The sequence below is a fragment of the Aotus nancymaae genome, unplaced genomic scaffold (assembly GCF_030222135.1).
Source record: "Aotus nancymaae isolate 86718 unplaced genomic scaffold, 86718_ANA_hifiasm-v0.15.2.pri h1tg000002l, whole genome shotgun sequence".
NCBI classification, from domain to species: Eukaryota; Metazoa; Chordata; class Mammalia; order Primates; family Aotidae; genus Aotus; species Aotus nancymaae.
The window spans coordinates 43,270,810-43,291,119 of NW_026988413.1; the positions used below are offsets into that span (position 1 = coordinate 43,270,810).

The 20,310-nt window shown below is 35.8% G+C and overlaps 1 long non-coding RNA gene across 1 annotated transcript in view; it reads right to left on the reverse strand.

The window, feature by feature from the left end:
* Positions 1-20,310, reverse strand: part of LOC135274016 (uncharacterized) — a 692,063-nt gene that overhangs the window by 576,069 nt on the left and 95,684 nt on the right. Inside the window, exon 3 of the long non-coding RNA XR_010341813.1 lies at positions 5,352-5,420. This is a non-coding gene — a long non-coding RNA (uncharacterized LOC135274016). The remainder of the gene's footprint in view (positions 1-5,351; positions 5,421-20,310) is intronic.

Genomic DNA, 20,310 nt, shown 5'->3' on the forward strand with positions numbered 1-20,310 from the left:
GACATCCAGTTCTCCCAAATTTGGGATTGCCTCTTTTTCTTGAAATCTCTGAAGTGGTATTTTTTCCCCCTTTTTGAAGGCAGTACCTTAACTTCATATGCCTCTGACTGCCATAAGCTTTTTTGATTCTGGAGTACATAAGTCCAGAAGAGACAATGAATGTGTAATTTGTGCCGATATTTCACTGTTTTTAATTCTATGTTTGATTGTAAAAATTAGATGCCTATTAAGAGAAATGAAGGGGATGATAATCTTACTGACTTGTTTTCAGTAGTATTTTAATACCAGCTTATTGTAATCTTTTCCATGTTGTGAGGTTTGTAAGGGATTGTGTGGCAACAGCAGCTTCCCTTGGCTAAGTCAATCTTCTACCTGTTGCTTAGAGCAGGGAACTCTCCTTATTTACTACTGAAGACCTTAGAGAACTCCAGTTGTTTGGTGTATATTTTTGGTGGCTGTTTTTATTCCTTGTGGAGAGTTACCTAACTTGTTTCTAAAACAAACAAGCAGCACAGAAATGAATGAAATACTGGAGTTGAGAATGGAAATTAAGTGGATGTTCACAATTGCCGAATATATATGATCTGTGAATGATATGAAAAAGTGCATTGTTTAGTGGCAGGCATAAAGAGTGACAAGCCTGGGGCAGAGGTGCCAAACCTCTCCCACCAGAGAGCTAGATGTATTTTATACAGTAACTTTGATCTGTGGAAGTTACCTTCAAGGCTTATTCTGAAGTAACCTATATAGTAGATACAGGATAAACATTCAGTGCTAGAGAGAGAATCTTCTTTGGCTGCTTCTCAGTTAGAGTGATAAAGTGGCTAGAGCCCAGTCATAGTATTGGTCCCATTAGGTTTCAGTCATGAAAAAAAATTATTTTGGGGTCATCCTGGCTCTAGATGTTACGGGCAAATTTCTGAAACATCTGCAAGAAGGTCAGATGTTAATTATAGTGCTTAATATTGGGAGTAATATTAAGGATTATAATTATAATGTTTAGGCCTGTTGGTGTAAGCTCAGAGAATTAAACAAAAATAGCATGACTCAAATGAGACATACTCTGCTGAACAGTTTCTACTTCCTCTCCCGCCTGTCGTATCATGGGAGACGTGTATAGTTGCTGCTGTTTCAGCAAAAGCCACCATAAGAAGAACATGCCTCAGGTTGGGTTGCCAGTCCTTTACAACTCAGCTTGAATTTCACAACAGTGATTGTGAGAATCTGCGTGGTATACACTGAAATATCGGTGTGCTGTGATGCAAAGCTTACCTTTGACGATAATGAATGTGATATAACTGTAGAGAAGTACTTCCTTGCCTTATGTGAGGATTTCAAATTTATTTAAAGTATATAGACAAATCAAAGTGGCATTGCTCAATTTTTAGCAGGCATATATAAGCAGGCTAACAGTAAAATGCAAAACATGATAAGCATTGCTCAATTTTTAGCAGGTATAAAAAGCAGGTTAACAGTAAAAATGCAAAACATGATAGATAAGTCACTTTGAAAATTCAAACCAAAGTTCCTTCACCCTATGGAAATAGGAAATTATGGACTTGAAAATTGGGCATTTCCTGTTTATGAAAAGAAATTCAGAGCTAAAATCATGGTTTAAAAAAAAGAAACAGTTGAGAACTATGGTCCTTATGGGTGCAATTTGAAATCCTTTTCAGCATCTTACAAGACTGAACTACTAAGAGCACATACCAAACCTATCTTATAGTTGAAAGTTGGGGTTTATTTTTTATATAAGAGTATTATCACTATTACATAACATACTCAGGACAAAGAACTTTGCTCAGGGAACACACCATATAATATTTTTGTTGTTTCTTTACAGACTAGTCTACAGTCCTGCTCACTCAAAACAAACCAAATAACTTAGACCTTTATATAAGTATTATGTGCTGATGATAGTAACTACCTCTCAGTTTGACATGGATCAAAATTTTTGAATATCAGATATCAGTTATCCTATTTTTATTTCATGTGAAAACTCCTCTAAAGCAGATTCCAACTCCTTGCATACATGAGTATCACTGATGTGACCACATTATTCATTTACATAGGTAAAATATTCTGTTTACAGCAAAAGGCTACCTCACAGTTGATACATAACACACCTGTATGCTGTTCCAGACTTACAGGTGGCTGATAATTCTCTGGTACAGAACCTTTTAATCTGTATTACAAATAGCAATTCACAACTGCATGTTTCTGGCAAACACTTGTGAATAATGAAGCATCTCTTTTTAGTTAGCAAAGTCTCCAAACATTTCCTTAAAATTATCACGTATTTATTTTAAGGAATTATGGGCACTCTTCAACTTAAGCAAAACAGAACACCAAAGCAATCTTAGAAGCATCCCTTTGCCCAGAGGTGGAGTTTGGAAGAGGGTAGCAGGGAGAGGGGTTGGTGTATGCAGGTATTTATGCTAGGCAAACAGTTTAAAAGATGCCAGTGTCCTTCATTTACTGTCTGTGCTGCCCTGAAGCCAAGCATATTGCAGCATTATAGCCCCAGGCACATAACTAACTAGCACTGGCTTGCCAAGGAATGAAACGCAATGCCATTACTAGCTATTGAGGGAAAAGGGTCTGTGTGAAGCTTCAGTTGGCAGGGATTACTAATGGTGGGGCAGCAGGTCTATGAATTAAGTTATCTCTTGACCTCACCCTCATGTCAACGTAAATGTAATTCCTCAACAAGATCTACCAGTCTCTTAGCCCTGCAAGCTAATCATTTGCTACATGGCGGACGATAATGAAAACATTTTCATATTTGGATTTCTAGTCTTCACTAGAAGACCTTGGATGTATTTTTGCATTTGAAAGATTTAGAAAGATTTTCACCTGCTTATAACTTGGAAGTTTAGTGTGCAATGTAAGAAAAAAGATCAATAAATGTCATGTTATTAGCATCAGTCCATCTCCAATATTGCCAATTTTTAAATTTTATTCTGGCTAAGTTTTATTTTGCACCATTGCAGCCCCAAGTTACTGCTGGTTGTATTTAGTTTGTGAATAGGAGCCCATAAGTGTTAATAGACTTTGTAACATTCACTATAAGATGAATTATACAGGACATGGGAAATCTCATTAAGTCTTAAAGTTAATTTAAATTAATTTATCTGTTTTCCCTAAGAAATGTTTATCATAAAATATATATGTGTATTTCCCCTTTGATTATAAAATTTGGGAAAGTATGTACAAGTGCAGCTGCACTGACTTTAATTTTCTAGATGTCTTAATGAGATTTATTTGTTTTAGAAAAGAACATCTTGTTAAAAGCATCAAACTCTGTCTTACATAGCTGTCAACAGCCTCTTTAAGATGTGGTGGTTGTGTGATCTGTGTCATAGTTGTTCAGTTAGAGTGAGAAGTTGACCTGTGATTCATTTTTAAATTTTATATTTGGAACAAAGCTACAACTTATGGTAAAGTACTGTACTATGAGAAAGTATTATGATATTTAATACATCTATGGCTTAACACTTGTGAGAGTTACCAGCTTGAAAATGATGGTGTTGACTACCTCGTGAATCACTTACTTACATTTATCTACCACCAAGCTGGCTTTAATTAGTGTGTGTTGCTTTTTTGGTATTAACAACTCTAACTATACTAGAGACCAAAGTGAACCCTGACTTTTATATGTCTTTAATAATGGTGTTTTATCTAGTGCTTTTAAATTATCCTGTGTAGTATTTAGATTACCTCATTGTCCATCTTGACTCATGTTGTTTACAAGTGAAAATAAAAACACGTGAACTGTATGTTTTTAAAAAAGGGGTAGATGTTTGGAATGCATTTCACTTGCGTGCAGTCATCGGGATGGACTGAAGCACTGTTTGCCTTTCTGTAGACCCTGGTTTTATATTCTCATTTCATGCCTAATATCTTATTCTGTCAATTACGAATACGTTGTGGCTTAAAAAAATTACTTGATTAAAAATAAAACATATAACGTTGGCATTTAAAAAAAAAGAAATATCTTTTGTTAAAAATATTAATATTTTGTTCTATTTGTTGTAATTATTTTCTTATGTTAATGTTTGCCTTGTGATTTTTGTTATATCCTTTTTATCATTTATAAAGTTTCAGTTATTAATGAACTATCATCTATCCAACTTGTATTTATTAATTTGTTCTTGGTCAATTGCCTTTAAGCTTAGAAAGTTTACATAGCCCAATCAGTAAATCTTACAGAAATGTTTGCTTTTGGTGGTGGTAGTGGGGGTGATGGTAGTAGTAATTTTTGGTTTAACATTTTTCACTACATTCAACTGATTGAATCTTCCTAAATTTTATCTTGTTTCTGCTATGAAGCATCCCAATTCATTGTTTTCCCAATTGTCTAAAACCATATATTAAATAACCAGAGAAATATTTCTAAAGGTTAATAAAAAGTGTACTGGCATGCAATATAGTAAAATCACAGTGCTTAGTAACCACTGAAGGGCAATGAAAGAAATAGCATGAGATTTCATATCCTAGAGCAAAATTTTCCTATTTCATGTGCCTCAGAACATCAATCTTCTGAGCTAATTCCTAAAATAAGGGTATTAGTTGAGTAAGTTTTGGGTACCTTACTATATCCCCCTCCCACATGAAAGAAGAGTGGGGCACATTTGTATCAAAAACCTGAAAAGTCTTACTTCAATTTGTTTAACTCTACTAACTTGGTATTTCCCAAATCATTTTTTTTAAATTGCACTTTAGGTTCTGGGGTACATGTGCAGATCATGCAGGATTGTTGCATAGGTACATACATGACAATGTGGTTTGCTGCCTCCATCCCCCCATCACTTATATCTGGCATTTCTCCCCATGTAATCCCTCCCCAACCTCCCCACCCCCTCCCTTTACAGAACCTGACCATGCTGGCTCCTTGATCTATGACTTCCGAGGCTCCAGAATTGTTTAACCCACCCAGTTTATGGCACTTTGTTATAGCAGTCATAAGTGACAAACACCAGAAACAAAGTCATTGGTGCAACATGGAACACACATGAGATCATAACGGTAATGTTTTCAAGATGTATTCAGAACAGTGCTCTACCTTCTGTAACATGGTTTCAACATGGGTTATTGTGTTAGGATTCCATTTCTATCTGCATCATGTTATACCAAATAAGTTTACATGCAAAATCATGGCTAATCTTATAATATGGTAACTATTTTTTAAAATCTTTGCAGTTTTAACTCCATAATATACAGGATTCAAAATAAATGCATATAATTCATGTCACTTAACATATAATACTGCATTAGTCCATTCTCACATTGCTATGAAGAAATACTGTAGACTGAGGAACTTATAAAGGAAAGAGGTTTAATTGACTCACAGTTCTGCAGAGTTGGGGAGGCCTCAGGACACTTACAAACATGGTGGAAGGGGAAGCAAACATGTCCTCCTTCAGATGACGGCAGACAAGAAAAGTGAAGAGCAAAGGGAGAAAAAAAAAGCCCATTATAAAACCATCAGATCACATGAGAACTCACTATCATGAGAATAGCATGGGGGGAACCACCCCCATGATCTAATCACCTCCCACAAGATCCCTCTCGCAACAATGGGAATTACAATTCAGATGACAATTCAAGATGAGATTTGGGTGGGGACACAGAGCCAGACTATATCAAATGCTAATGTGTGTATTTTCTATAACTGGAAAAAAATGCTTTACCTACTCAGAAAAAGAGACTTTTTTTAACTCCAGCTAACACCATTCAGTTACTCTGATTAAGATAAATGAAACATAAGAAACAAATGGTGAATGAGATAATACCTAAAATTAATAATTCAAGGTGATTTTTCTTCCAGATATATTAGATAGGAACTTGCATTTACATATTTTTCCAGTTGCTATTTTCATCTTTCTTAAATTGATAGGGTCGCCTATACTATCTCTGATAATAATACACTATGTCTTTAATGTATTCTAATATAAATATTTGAACTAGTAAAAATGTCACCAAAAGACCAGAATCTGTCTTATGAATAACATGGCTTCAGATGACTTCATTCTCTAAAAATAACCACACACAACAGAATTTGTTGCAACAAAAATTTATATACATTGTTCCACAAATATATCATGCAGGAATCTAGAATGTTGACTATGCCTTCTTAATATAAATGAAGGCTCAGTGAGTAATTTCTAGGCAGCATTTTTTAGGTCAAACTGAAAGTGGTACTAGCAGGACGATGTTAGAAGCATTCAAATTAAAAAGCATTCAAGTTTTTTAAAAAATGCGTATTTTGAATGGGGCATTATTCTCAGTGAATTAATTCAAATGTGCTTGCTTTGACTATATAATTATGATTTTTCTACTAGAACCTCAATATAATATTATCTGCTGTCACATGTCAGCAAATCTTAGTGGCTCTTCATTCAAATTATATATAGAATTTAACTATTGCTCACCCTTTCCTCCACTCCCACCTTAGAAGAAGCCATAAAAATCTCTCTCCAACTTAGGGTATTGTGATAGCATACTAAATGATTTCCCTGTATGCACTCTTGCCATCTCTACAGTATATTCTCCACACAGTAGCACAAGTGTCTTTGGAAAATGTAAATTATATCACTCTTCTGCTCCAAACCCTCACTTAGAATAAATACAAAGCCCTTACAACAGCCTACAGAATTGGTGTCCCTCCCCAATCCACCCATACCACCTCCTGGGCTTCATTTCCCTACCACACTCTCCCTAGGTTCCTAGGTTTCAGCCTCATTGACTTCTTTGCTGTTCCTCTGACATACCAAGGACTTGTTCTCTAAAGGGCTTTGTCTTTGCATATAATGCTTTTTCTCCAGATACAGCTAAATCTTTATACTTCCTACATCTCTGTGCAAACCAAGGTTCAAATCCCAGCACCACCCGCCATCAGTTCTGTGGCTGCTATGGTTACCTATTCTTTCTTTTTCCTCAATCTCTTCCATAGAAATGGAAATAATACCACATATTCAGGCCTTTGCCCTCTTTGCTGGATAACCACTATCCTATGATTTCTGCTTAGGTCTGCCTCATTTCATATAGAGTCTCTGCTTATAGCGTATACTGTCTTTTTAGCAGAAATCTTCCCTGATCACCCCATATAAAATAGCACACACCCTCCACCCCTCTGTCCTCCATCTCCCTTTAACCTGTTTTATTTTTTCACAGCACTTTTTACTACCTAATATAAACTCATTTGTTCACATCTATCTTCCGCCACTAAAACAAAAGTTTCTTCTATTATTAATTTTTCTTATTTTTTTTTTAATAGACAAGGTCTCACTTTGTCACCCAGGCTGAAATGCAGTGGCTCAATCATAGCTCACTGCAACCTTGAACTCCAGGCCAAGTGATCCTCCCACCACCTCAGCCTCCTGAGAACTTTAGGCACACAGCACCATGCCCAGCTTTTTTTTTCTTTTTCCTTTCGGAGAGATGAAGTCTCATTGCACTGCCCAGGCAGGTCTCAAATTTGTGGCCTCAAGCAATCCTCCCACTTTAGCCTCCCCAAAAAGCTTCTTTTTGATAGAGACTTGTGCCTATTTTGTTCATTGCTATACTCCACCATCTAGAATTGTGGCAAATATCTGGCAAATACTCAGAGCTTATCAAATAACATATTTGTTGGATAAATTAAAGAAGAAATTAGTATGCATTTTACTTAATAAGGTGAATTCATTTTTGAAAGTTAATAAGAGAGAATATTACTTAAATATTACATGGATTTCAATATAACCCAAGGCTTGCCTGTATCACACAATATAAATCTGGAGAATAGTAGCCTTCATGATTTACACCATGTAGAATTGAAAGTTAAGCTAGGGATGTAACAAAATAAACAACAATCTAGATAAATTCTGGCCTTCAGAGTAATTACAGAGTACATCAAATTATACACTTTAATAACAATAACGAAATTATCTAACAATCTTTTGAAACCTTGCTCCCTGTGCATATGTGAAGAGTTGGGGCATTAAATCCAAACTGAAGAATATCAGATCTGATTATCAAAGTGCAGATCTGCATTTGTTGGCTCAAGGAACTCTGTTAGCAGAGTTCCCATGCTAATACCAGTTTAATTTACTCTCAATAGTACACATTGTCTTCCATAAAAAATCCCTAAGAGGTTGCATAACTATAGTAACAGATTTATTTTAATGAACTATTTTCCATATTTAAAATGATCCTATGACATATGTTTGCAACGAAGAGCCAAATGAAATTTAATCATCTCCAATATTATTTGCAAATTTTTATGTTGGAGATTCTATTTTATATTAGAAATATATCCTTCTTTGAGTTAGAAGATAAAATCTAGGACCTCTCTTTGGAGACTATTTCCTTGGCTAAAACAATATGTATTCCCTAGCTTCTTTTTCTAGCAGCTAATCTATAAAGCTCAAATTAAATAGTGTAAAAAGGGCCAACTTTATTAGATTGTTAAAATAGATAACTTCAAAAATAGATTTTCTGGGGAAATGCTAAAGAACTCCCTTAATATTTAAAATAGACACCTTGTCAATTAGCCAAATCTATTACCTGGCACAAATTAAATTTTTGCACCTTGCTTTTTCTATCTATCTATCTATCTAAAATGTTTATAATGCATTGCAAGATTCTGAAGAGGAGTAGCTTGGGATTGGGTATTTTACAAAAGACTTAATTTGAAAAGAAAATATAAGAAAAAATGATTTTTGTATTCACATAAAATGGAGCAGATGGTTACTAGTTGTAATTCTGTTACATTAACATACACACTATGTTTTCTACCTGCTATGTCTGTGTATAATGTTGGCTTTTACAATGTGAGTTCATCATCAAACAAATCACTTTCATGCTGAAGATGGTGTAGAGAAAATAAATCAAGTCCAAATCCAATAAAGCTTTATTTCATTCTTTCCCTCCAGGAATATCAGAATTCTTAACTATCCATTTATCCTAATGAAATTTTCTGTTGTACACACAATATAGGTAAGCCAAGCAGCATTCTCAATTTCATCTGCTTTCACAAACCAAGGAAACTACCAGAGCAGGGTGGTAGAAAGTACTGCAGAAAGTTCCAGCCCTGGCTCCTCTGATGATTAAATGGCTCAATTCAGTTTCCTCACATGAAACACATAGGAGGTAAACCATAGGGTTTCAAACATCTCTTGTTGGTATATTTTCCCCCTTTTTAAACAAATATCTCTAAAAGGGTCAGGAAGAAAGACAGTTTGTTTCTTTAATAATGATTACAGCTCTCACATTTTTCTAAAGCCACAGAAGAGAATTTTAGAGCTAATGAGACCTAGTGAATTTTATTTCTTTAGGTTCTAGGATACACGTGCAGATCATGCAGGATTGTTGCATAGGTACATACATGGCAATGGGGTTTGCTGCCTCCAACCCCTCATCACCTATATCTGGTATTTCTCCCCATGTTATCTCTCCCCAACCTCCCCACCCCCTGCTGTCCCTCCCCTAGCCCCCCACCCTGCAACAGACCCCAGTGTGTGATGCTCCCCTCCCTGTGTCCATATGTTCTCATTGTTCAACATTCGCCAATGAGTGAGAATATGAGGTGTTCGATTTTCTGTTCTTGTGTCTCAGATCTTCTTTGCTGAGAATCATGGTGTCCAGATTCATACATGTCCCTACAAAGGACACGAACTCATCATTTTTTATGGCTGCATAGTATTCTATGGTGCACATGTGTCACATTTTCTTTGTCCAGTCTATAATTGATGGGCATTTGGGTTGGTTCCAGGTCTTTGCTATTGTAAACAATGCTGCAATGAACATACATATGCATATGTCTTTATAATAGAACAATTTATAATCCTTTGGGTATATACCCAGTAATGGGATTGCCGGATCAAATGGAATTTCTATTTCTAGGTCCTTGAGAAATCGCCACACTGCCTTCCACAATGGTTGAACTAATTTACACTCCCACCAACAGTGTAAAAGTGTTCCTATTTCTCCACGTCCTCTCCAGCATCTTTTGTCTCCAGATTTTTTAATGATTGCCATTCTAACTGGCCTGAGATGTTATCTCAATGTGGTTTTGATTCGCATTTATCTAATGACCAGTGATGACGAGCATTTTTTTCATATGTTTGAAAGAAAACGTATATGAGGCCAAGAAACACAGAGATTATTGAAGTGGGAGATTTGATGCTGTTGATTACTCCGGCTTCTGGAACTTTTACCCAAGTTTTCTTTATAAAATCTAATCATGTCACCTCTGGTTAAAAGCTTTTGTTTCAACACTTGCTCACAGGTTGATTTGGACATCTTTAGATGGCACTACAGACAAAATCCACATAATTGAGCCCACGGAACCACAGCTGCTCCATTTCCTGCCACGCCTCTCTCTCCTTATACAGCTCAGCAGACAATATCCTTAAAAGGTTCTACATTTCTTTGCATACTGTTCCTTCCACTTCCAGTGTCCCTATTCTCTTTTTTTCTTTAGCAAACTTATACCTGTAGGTCTGCCCTCTACTAAGGACTTAACGGCTATCTATTTGTATATCTATCACAGCCTTCACTACACTGTTATGTAACTTCTCTATTAAAGACAACCTACTTACTAAAGTATTACTTTTGAGGGACAGGAGAGGAGATTCTGTCTCACTTATCTTTGTGTTGCCAGTATCTGGTACATAGTAAGTGTTCCATAAATATTTGCTTTATGTGGAACTGTAGATAGGTTTGAACAATAAACAAGAACCGCTATGAGCCAGCTCCAGCCTCAGTTGCTGCCTGGTGCTATTACGTTACCTAAAAAGTCATGGAAACATTTCCAGGATACATAATATACCACCCCATAGTAAATCAAGTTTTGACAGTTTAAGGATAAAAAGATATTCCTTTAATAGTTTTATCAGTCAGAGAAAGATCAGCACATCCTTTACTACACATTTTTTAAAACTAGAGCAAAAAGTAGATATAGGCAAAAACTCTTTTATAAACACTTTTTCTTGTCCTCAACGGATGAAATGACTCTACAGAGCATGCTTAGTAATAAAAACATGGAAAGTTCGGGAGGTCAGTTTTTCTCCAAATAAAAAACAAAACAAAACCAAAAAAAATACTTCAAGACATCCATTGTCATCTGCAAACTCCTTTGAGCATTATCATTTGCTTCCTGGTGCTGAAATGAAAATGTAACGGGAAAGGATCTCTCCCCAAAGTCAAGGAACTCAACTCAAGTAAGGACAGATTTGTGATTAGAAATGTAAATCTGTGTGTTGAAATTTATTGACACAAACTGTTAATCATTACAGCAGCAGAAGTAGCGCCAAACTATTTTAAGGAAGAGTCTCCAAAAAGTTATTGCCCTGAAATGGGTCTGCAAAATCAAAATGAATTCTTTCTTCAGGCTCCTTGGTCACTTCCTATACGAAGACAGAATAATTATGTATATGATAAAAGGCAGCATTTTATGGTAATAATGGAATTGATTTAACCCACCAGAAATGAACTTAAAGTATAATAAAACAAACAAAAAAGGTTCCCACATAAACTAAATATGTTATAACGTACATAATACATGTTCTATCTAATAACTTATATTTACTGAGCACATACCATGTGCCAGGCCTAATTGCTTGTCACGTAATCATTCAATTAATCGTTACTATCCCTTGAAGGAGGAATTGTTATTTTCATGTTATAGTTGAGAAAACTGAGGCACAGAAAGCCTACATGATTTTTTACCTCACTTGGCTGGTTTGGATCAGAGCTGTGTTACAAATCTAAAGAGCCTGACTCCAACACTCTCACCCACCTCATTCTTCAACATTGACTATATTATCCTCCTCACAAGAGCAATTTTTAAAAATAAATAACTTTAATTGGCAATTTTTTTCTGGTAACAAAAGTGAGCCATGTTCATTGTAAAACATTTTGCAATCAAAAAATAAAATTATATTTAAAAAGAAAGAAAGGATACCGACCTCTCTAACAGTGTGGCAATTGAATTAACTGTGGAACTTTGGAATCCACAGAAAAGGAGCAGACCTCATTATCAATTTGTGAGTCATGCTCTATTCTATAGATGATACTCTTCTGGATTAGAAAGCAGGAACCACCTCTACCAGCTGATATTTTATGAATAGACTCACCTCCAACATAAAAAAATAGGGCATCATCGGTCAGAAACACCTCTGTATAGTTATTACTCTCTGCTATGATTCATAAGATAAGTGTCTGACATAATCAAAGACATTTTTGTGCCAGCAAGGCATGTTATGACTTTTTCTAGTATATTTCTCAATTGCTTCATTTTGTTTAAGGAAAACATGGAAGAAATTAGAGTAACCTCAAGAAAGTTCAAAGCTTTTCCTGTATCTTTTAGGAAAATGAATCTTTGTAAAAAAACATATCTTGAATAAAATGAATAAAAATCACTGATGCCATGACTAAGAAAAATAGATGTTCTCATTACATCTTTATCTATTTTAAATTCAGAGATCTTATATATCAAAACCATATAGAAATTTCTAAACTTTTCTTATGAGTTCTTCATATATTGATTTTATATGAAATATGAGTTCATCCCAGAATACTAACAGGTTTCTCCATGAAGCATCAAAAATTTAAAAGAGCAAAGTTTTAAAATTCTAAAATACTTCATATTTATTATATATAATTTACATTACAATATGAAATGTGTGTTCATAGTGGTCTCAACAACTTAGGTAAATGTTTTTGAAAAAACAAAATTATAGAAGTTAGAGGTTTGTTAAGTTTATTTTAAAATACCAAAATAGAAAAGTATATGTTATGAATTCATCCAGCTAAACAATATACAATCAGCCCTCTATAACCATGAGTTCTACATTAGTGGATTCAACTGACACCAAATCAAATATATTTGGGAAAAAATTCCAGAAAGTTGCAAAAAAAAAAAAAAAAAACCTTGAATTTGCCATATGCTGGGTACCACACTGAATTCACATGAATGATGTGTAGGCACTGTATTAGGTATTATAAGTAATCTAAGATTATTTAAAGAATAAGGAGGATGTGCATAGGTTATATGTAAATACTACTCCATTTTATATCAGGGACTTGAGCATTCTCAGATTTTGGTATCATATCTTTGGGGCCTCTAGAACCAGTCCTCCAAGAACACCAAAGGGCAACTATAATGTTGAAGGCAATGACAGCCAGGCTGTTAACATTTAGCATGTTATAGGTGCAAGATAAATATTACATACTCAGTAGATTTTCCAAAACCAACACTTTCTTTTTTTCTTTTTTCTTTTTTTAAGAGACAGTCTTGCTCTGTCGTCCATGCTGGAGCTCACTAGTGTCATCATAGCTCTCTGTAGCCTTGAACTCTTGGTCTCAAGTGATCCTCTCCCTCAGCCTCCTGAGTAGCTAGGACCTCAGGCATGCACCACCACAGGTGGCTATCTTTTTTTTAAGATATGGAGGTCTTACTATGTTGTCCAGGCTAGTTTCAGACTCCTAGCCTCAAGTGATCCTCCCACCTCAGCCTCCCAAAGCTCTGGGATTACAGTTGTGAACCACTGCATCCAATCCTAGCACTTTCATTATCCTTCATCACTGAGGTTAAAATGAGACAACAGACAGTGGCATGTGTAATATTTTCAATAATCTGAAATAAATTAGAATTGATTGAATACAGCAAAGTGACAATTTAGTTTGGCTCGGTTTCCAGACTAAATTATGATGAAATCTACATTTAAATCTATTTAATATATCCTGTATTAGAAATGACACAGTGGGCATGCAGTAATAAATCTGGTTAGTATTTCTGGACCCTATTTTTAAAAACACAAAATTCAAGCTGACCCTTTTATCAAAGTAGACTGGAAGTCACATGTGATGGATTTTAGCTATTAGTTATGATTAGAGCTATTAGAATACTTAACAAGGAAAAATTTTCACATATCAAGACAATAATCCCACTTGATTTCTGTTGTTATATTTTGATTTATCTGAAATCAATGCAGTAAGCTCTATTAATTATATTTTTGTGCCAAAATAATTAATTGCAAGATGTGTCTCATCTTCAGAAAGCCTGCCACCTACCTTGTTTTATCAATCTTACCACATCAATGATGGAGAAAGTAATTCTAAATATATCCAAAATAAATTTCTATAGTTATATAGAAATAAGTATTTTATAAATTTCTTCTTTTACCTTTAGATTTATGGTAAACTGGTGCCAAAATACACAAACTGTGTGTTATTTCTGAGCCTTCCCTACTTATGTTTTCTGGAGTTTCTGTAAAGTAAGTTATTAATCTTTTAGGAATTATTAATATATTTAAAATCTGATCATTTCCTTTTAAAAATATACATATTCACAGTTTATACCCAATTTCAGTACATCTATAGATCCCAGGTAAATAACTTGTGTTCTACAGTGAATACTTATGAATACATCCCTTTTCCAGAAAGGATAATGCTAAAAATGTATGATAATGCATTGGACTTCTTAAGAGAAAAATGGATCACTGAGTTTTATTGATGGAGAGCTGAAATATGAGGGGCTGATTACATATGGCATTGGAAGGGAAATTAATCTGTCTATTGAAAAATATATTTCACTTCCGTAGGTGAATGCCTCTATAGCAACAAAAGGCCTATTCATCTCTTCAACAAGTTATCTTCACCAAGTTTCTCATAATTGCTAATTCAGGTGGCTCAGTCTTGCCAGTACAAGTAAAATGGTTCCTCCCCCTCACATCCATTAATACATTAATCAGATATTTATTGAGTATCCACTATAGGTTAGAATTATTCCTGGACAATACTAGGTGATATGGTTTGGCTATGTCCCCATTTAAATCTCATCTTGAATTCCCACATGGTGTGGGAGGGACCCAATGAGAGGAAATTGAATCATGGGGGCAAGTCTCTTCCATGCTCGTCTTGTGATAGTGAATAAGTCTCACAATACCTGATTGTTTTATAAGAAGGAGTTTTCCTGCACAAGCTCTCTTCTCTTATCTACCTCCATGTGAGACATGCCTTTCACCTTCTGCTATGATTGTGAGGCCACCCTAGCCATGTGGAACTGTAAGTCCATTAAACCTCTTTCTTTTGTAAATTGCCCAGTCTCAAGTATGTCTTTATCAGCAGCATGAAAATGGACTAATACACTAGGCTTTGAGGATACAGACACAAACAAGAGATAGAGTGTCTCTACACTTATCAACTTTGCATTCTAGTTCAAAAGAAGAGAGGCAATAAGCAAATAAACAAATAACCAAGATAATTTCAGAAAGTAATCAGTGCCATGAAAATTATAAAAGAAGACCATTCAATGAGTGACTGAAGTAGGGGCAAAGAATCTGTAGAATGTGATATTGATCTGAAATCTCAAAAGATGAGAAAGAGACAGTTGTAGCAAGATGTGGACATAGTATGTAGCAGAGGGAACATCAAGTAAAAGGTTGTGTGAGGTAAGAGCATACCTGTCATGTTCAAGGCATATAAATATGACTGGCATGGCTAGAATATACTAAGGTAAGATGTAGTAAGATAGGTAGGCTGGGTGCAGATTACATGAGACTTACATTTCATGAAAAGGAGTTTGGACTTCATTCCATATGTGACAAGAAGCCATTAGAGAGTTTTAATCAGGAAAGTGGGCAATACAACCAAATGTTTATTTTTAAGAAATTATTATGTCTGCCATGACCTTAGATCCAAGAGTAGCCACAATAAAAGATGCAGCAGTTTCCATTTAGGGAAGATATATGGAAATTTCTACTGCTGAATCTGAACAAAGCAAGTTGTGATCTATAAATAAGAAGTATCTTATGACTAACAACATAATTTTTTAAATATTTTCTATTAACAATTTTATAATAATGTGAGATTTCAAAAGTCTTTATTTATACTTATGAAAGCTCTGACCCTCTCTCCCATTACCAAATAGCAAATCACACTGCCATGTGTGTACCTATGCAACAATCTTACATGTTCTTCACATGTACCCCAAAACCTAAAATGCAATTTTTTAAAAATGCAATAAAAAGAAAAAACAAACAAACAAACAAAAAAACAAATAACTATTAAACAACTTCTATATAATAGGTACTGTTCTAGCCCAGTACTTTTCAAACTATCTGTGGTGAAGATCCAGTTTGTTTGTTTGTTTGTTTGTTTTTGCTTTTCTTTCCCAACTTATTGTGGACTAATATTTTTTATAAAATATAATGAAAATAAGCCCTTAGAAAATGAATTTTAACATATTATTAAATTCAAGAAACAAAATTACATTTCAATACATATAATCAGAAAAAATCAAAGGGGACAGAAAGAATTATAATAAATTGCAAAATTGTATGTATGTTAAAAATAATTTAAAAGTATGCACAGGCAATTAATATAGAGACTTTCTAACATACTTACAACTTTTTGTCATTCCACAATGGTACCTAAAGAGTATGTAGAGAAATAATAACTGCCCATATTAAATTCCAATTCATACTCTTTGAACAAACACTGATATATCAATATTTAAAGTTTTTAGTGCAATAAATGGGCTTCCATCTTGCTTGTTAAATTATCTAATCAAAGTTGGATTGATAAAAATGCTACTTGAAGGAAATAATGTAGTTCTAAACAGTTTCTATTTTGTTTTAATAACACACGGTAAAGAAACCAGTCTCACAGAGGTATATTGAAAGAAATAAAAGAGATTTTAAAGCAATTTTGACAATTGCTTTAATATTTTTACCTTTTATACAAAACGAGGCAAATGATATATTTTCATTGTCAATCTTTCATCATAGCCAATTCTTAACAACTTATCCCATAAAAGTATTGTAAAATCCAAACTTGTCTATTCTTTTTTCAGTGAGTACAGGCCACAGTGTATGGACCTATCATCATACAAGTTTATTAATTATGAACATGGACGTCATAAAAATGTCAAATTGCTATGAAAGCTGCTAAACACTTGCTTCCATTTTTGCATATGGATCATCACAGAACCATTATAAACAGTTATTATATCCACACCAGTTTATAAACTACAGTTTGAGGAGTACTATTCTAGACTACCTTTTCTATAAACAAAAAAGCTATATGTTTTTAAAAGCATTAAATTCACTGCAGAAAGATGCTTTCTACTCATCTCTCTAATAGATAGCAAATATTAAAAATAGTAGCAATAAAACTGGAAGGATTGCTGTCCAGATGAAAAAGGAATTTGGGATAATTTATATCTCTGACTACCTGGCACTATTTTCAATATCTGACATTTGTTCTAATATATAGTTTCCTACAATGACTATTTATTTATAAGTACTCAGATCATTCTCTTGGGCCACTCCTCTCCAAAAAAAAAGAAAAGAAAAAAATATTAAAGTAATTTAGTGTATTATAAAATCTAATAAGACTTTTTTAAAAAAACACGTCACTTAAAACTATTTTAAAATTTCAGCTTTTATTAGGTCAAATGACTGTTAATATAAATGGAATTGTAACCAGTGGTGAGCTGGAACAGGTTCATACTAGTCTGAGCTGAAGCAATTGTGTTCATCTCTTCCCACTCAGCATGCAGTGATTTCAGGTTGGCAGTTGAAATCATGCTTGACAGAAGTATTTACACCATGGAAATCAGCAAACACTACTATCAAGGCTTTTTCTCCAGAGATCTTGTTATTAAACATTTGCTAGCACATTGCTGATTGTAATTAATGTTAATTTCAAATTTCTTTAGAGTAAGAGAAATTGACAAAATGGTATTATAAAATTTGAAACATTTTAGGAACAATTTTTTTTTTTTTTTTTTTTTTTTTTTTTGAGACGGAGTTTCGCTTTTGTTACCCAGGCTGGAGTGCAATGGCTCGATCTCGGCTCACCACAACCTCTGCCTCCTGGGTTCAAGCAATTCTCCTGCCTCAGCCTACTGAGTAGCTGGGATTACAGGCACGCGCCACCATGCCCAGCTAATTTTTTGTATTTTTAGTAGAGACGGGGTTTCACCATGTTGACCAGGATGGTCTCGATCTCTTGACCTCGTGATCCACCCGCCTCGGCCTCCCAAAGTGCTGGGATTACAGGCGTGAGTTAGGAACTATTTTTAAGAGAGTCTCATTCACCATCTTTTAGCACTAGGCTAGGAACAAGAAAATAGCCTCATGAACTATATCATAAAATCTATCATTCAGTAAATTTATATTATTGTTTCTATGTTTGTCCGTATAGACATATGGGCACAAGGTCACAAGTAGGAGTAGCCATGATGCAATAGGTATATAAGAAGAGTATATGTATATATATGTAAAATATTTTTCAAACAGGAGGTAATAATTATAATTCTATTGGCCAGATTATACTTGCAAAACTCCACTAATTTCTTCTAAGCAACAACAAAAACTATATATGGTGAAAATTTTTCTGAAACAATAAGAGAAAGAAAAGTCACCATCCCAAGTAAAATGTAGCAGTGTTGAAAATGGATCCCATGGTGTGCATCTACAAAGAAACAGCAGAGTATACTAAAACAACTGAAATTTATCACTGAGAAATTGTGTTTTTAAAAAATTATTTTTTGGCTGGGCACAGTGGCTCATGACTGTAATCCTAGCACTTTGAGAGGCCGAGGAGGGTGGGATCATTTGAGGTCAGGAGTTTGAGACCAGCCTGACCAACATGGTGAAACCCCATCTCTACTAAAAAAAATACTAAAAAATTAGTCACCCATGGTGGTGCCTGTAGACCCAGCTACCAAGGAGGATGAGGCAGGAGAATCGCTTGAGCCCAGGAGGCAGAGGTTGCAGTGAGCTGAGATAGCGCCTTTGCAATAAAGCCTGGTCAACAGAGTAAGATTCAATCTTAGTAATAGCAGACTGCCTCAGTAGTGGTGGACTGCATCAGTAATGGCATACGCCCTTTTCCCAACAGAGCTGGACCATCCCAGGTCCAGCTGCGCTTGCTGTGAAACTCTCAATCCAGAGTGATTCAGATTGCTGGTCTTTGTGGCTGTGTGACCCAACAAGCCAGATCACATGGCTCCCTGTTTCAGCCCCCTTATTTTCAATTGAATGGGCAGCTCTGTCTCCCAGGCGTTCCAGGCACCAGTTGAAATGGCCACCCAGATTTGTGTGAGTTTTTGTGCAGAGACTCACTGAGCCAGCTGAAACAGCCATGCTAGAAACTCATGGCACTTTTCAGCCCAGGAATCTCCTGGTCTGTGGGCAGTAATTGTCAGGTCTCCATATGCAAGCCTGGAGCCTGAAAGTCTGAAGTCCTGCTTGCCTCTGGCTGAAGCCTCCCATCCCCTGCCTGCATTCCTCATTGTCCCTAATCACACAGAGGAGCTTCCCACAAGCCCCTCACCCAACCCTGCCATCTTAACTGTTCTTATGATAATGTAAATACCTCTCACCCAACCCTGCCATTGTAACTGAACTTGTGGTCATGTATACTCCTTGCCCCTAACCCCCACCACTGTAATTGAACTTAACTCTGCAACACAACCACCCCCCAAAAAACTACCCAAACCTATAAAACCAACTCCTATCCCACTGCCCTTTGTTAATGCCCTTTTCAGCCGTAGCCCACCTACACCCAGGTGAATAAACAGCCATGTTGCTCCCACAAAGCCTGTTTGGAAGGTCTTTTCATTCAAATCATGGGTTTTTTCAACAGTAATAACTCGTCTGGAAATGTGGTGTTCACTCACCCTCTGCATTGTTATTGCTAGGAACTACACTCCAGAGTTGTTCCTATTTGGCCATCTTGGATCCAGTCTCCATTCTTTTCTTTTCTCGGAAGTCCACCATTACCAAGGTGGTCCACCATTACTGAGGCAGTCCGCAATTACCGAAGGCAGTCCACAATTACTGAGGCAGTCTACCATTACTGAGGCAGACCACCATTACCGAGGCAGTTCTAACTATACCTCTATAAACAAAACTGCAAGAAATTTTACAAAGCAGCTGGGCAGAGCCCACAGCAGCTCAGCAAAGAATCTGCTGGCAGACTGTAACTAGGCTACTGGGCAGGGAAGCTCTTGAAAAAGGCAGTCGCATGTCAGGAATTTATAAATAAAGCCCCACCTTCCCAGGACAGAGCACCTGGGAAAAAAGGTGGTTATGAGTTTCACTGCAGCAGACTTAAACACACCTGCCCAGTAGCTTTGAACAGAACAACGGAGATCACAGCTCAGCATTTGAGCTCCTATAAGGGACAGACTGCCTCCTCAAGCTGCTTCCTGACCCCTGTATATCCAAAGAGTCACATCATAAAGTAGAGCTCAGGCTAACATCTTGTGGGCATCTTTCTGGGATGAAGATAACAGAAGAAGAAACTGGCAGC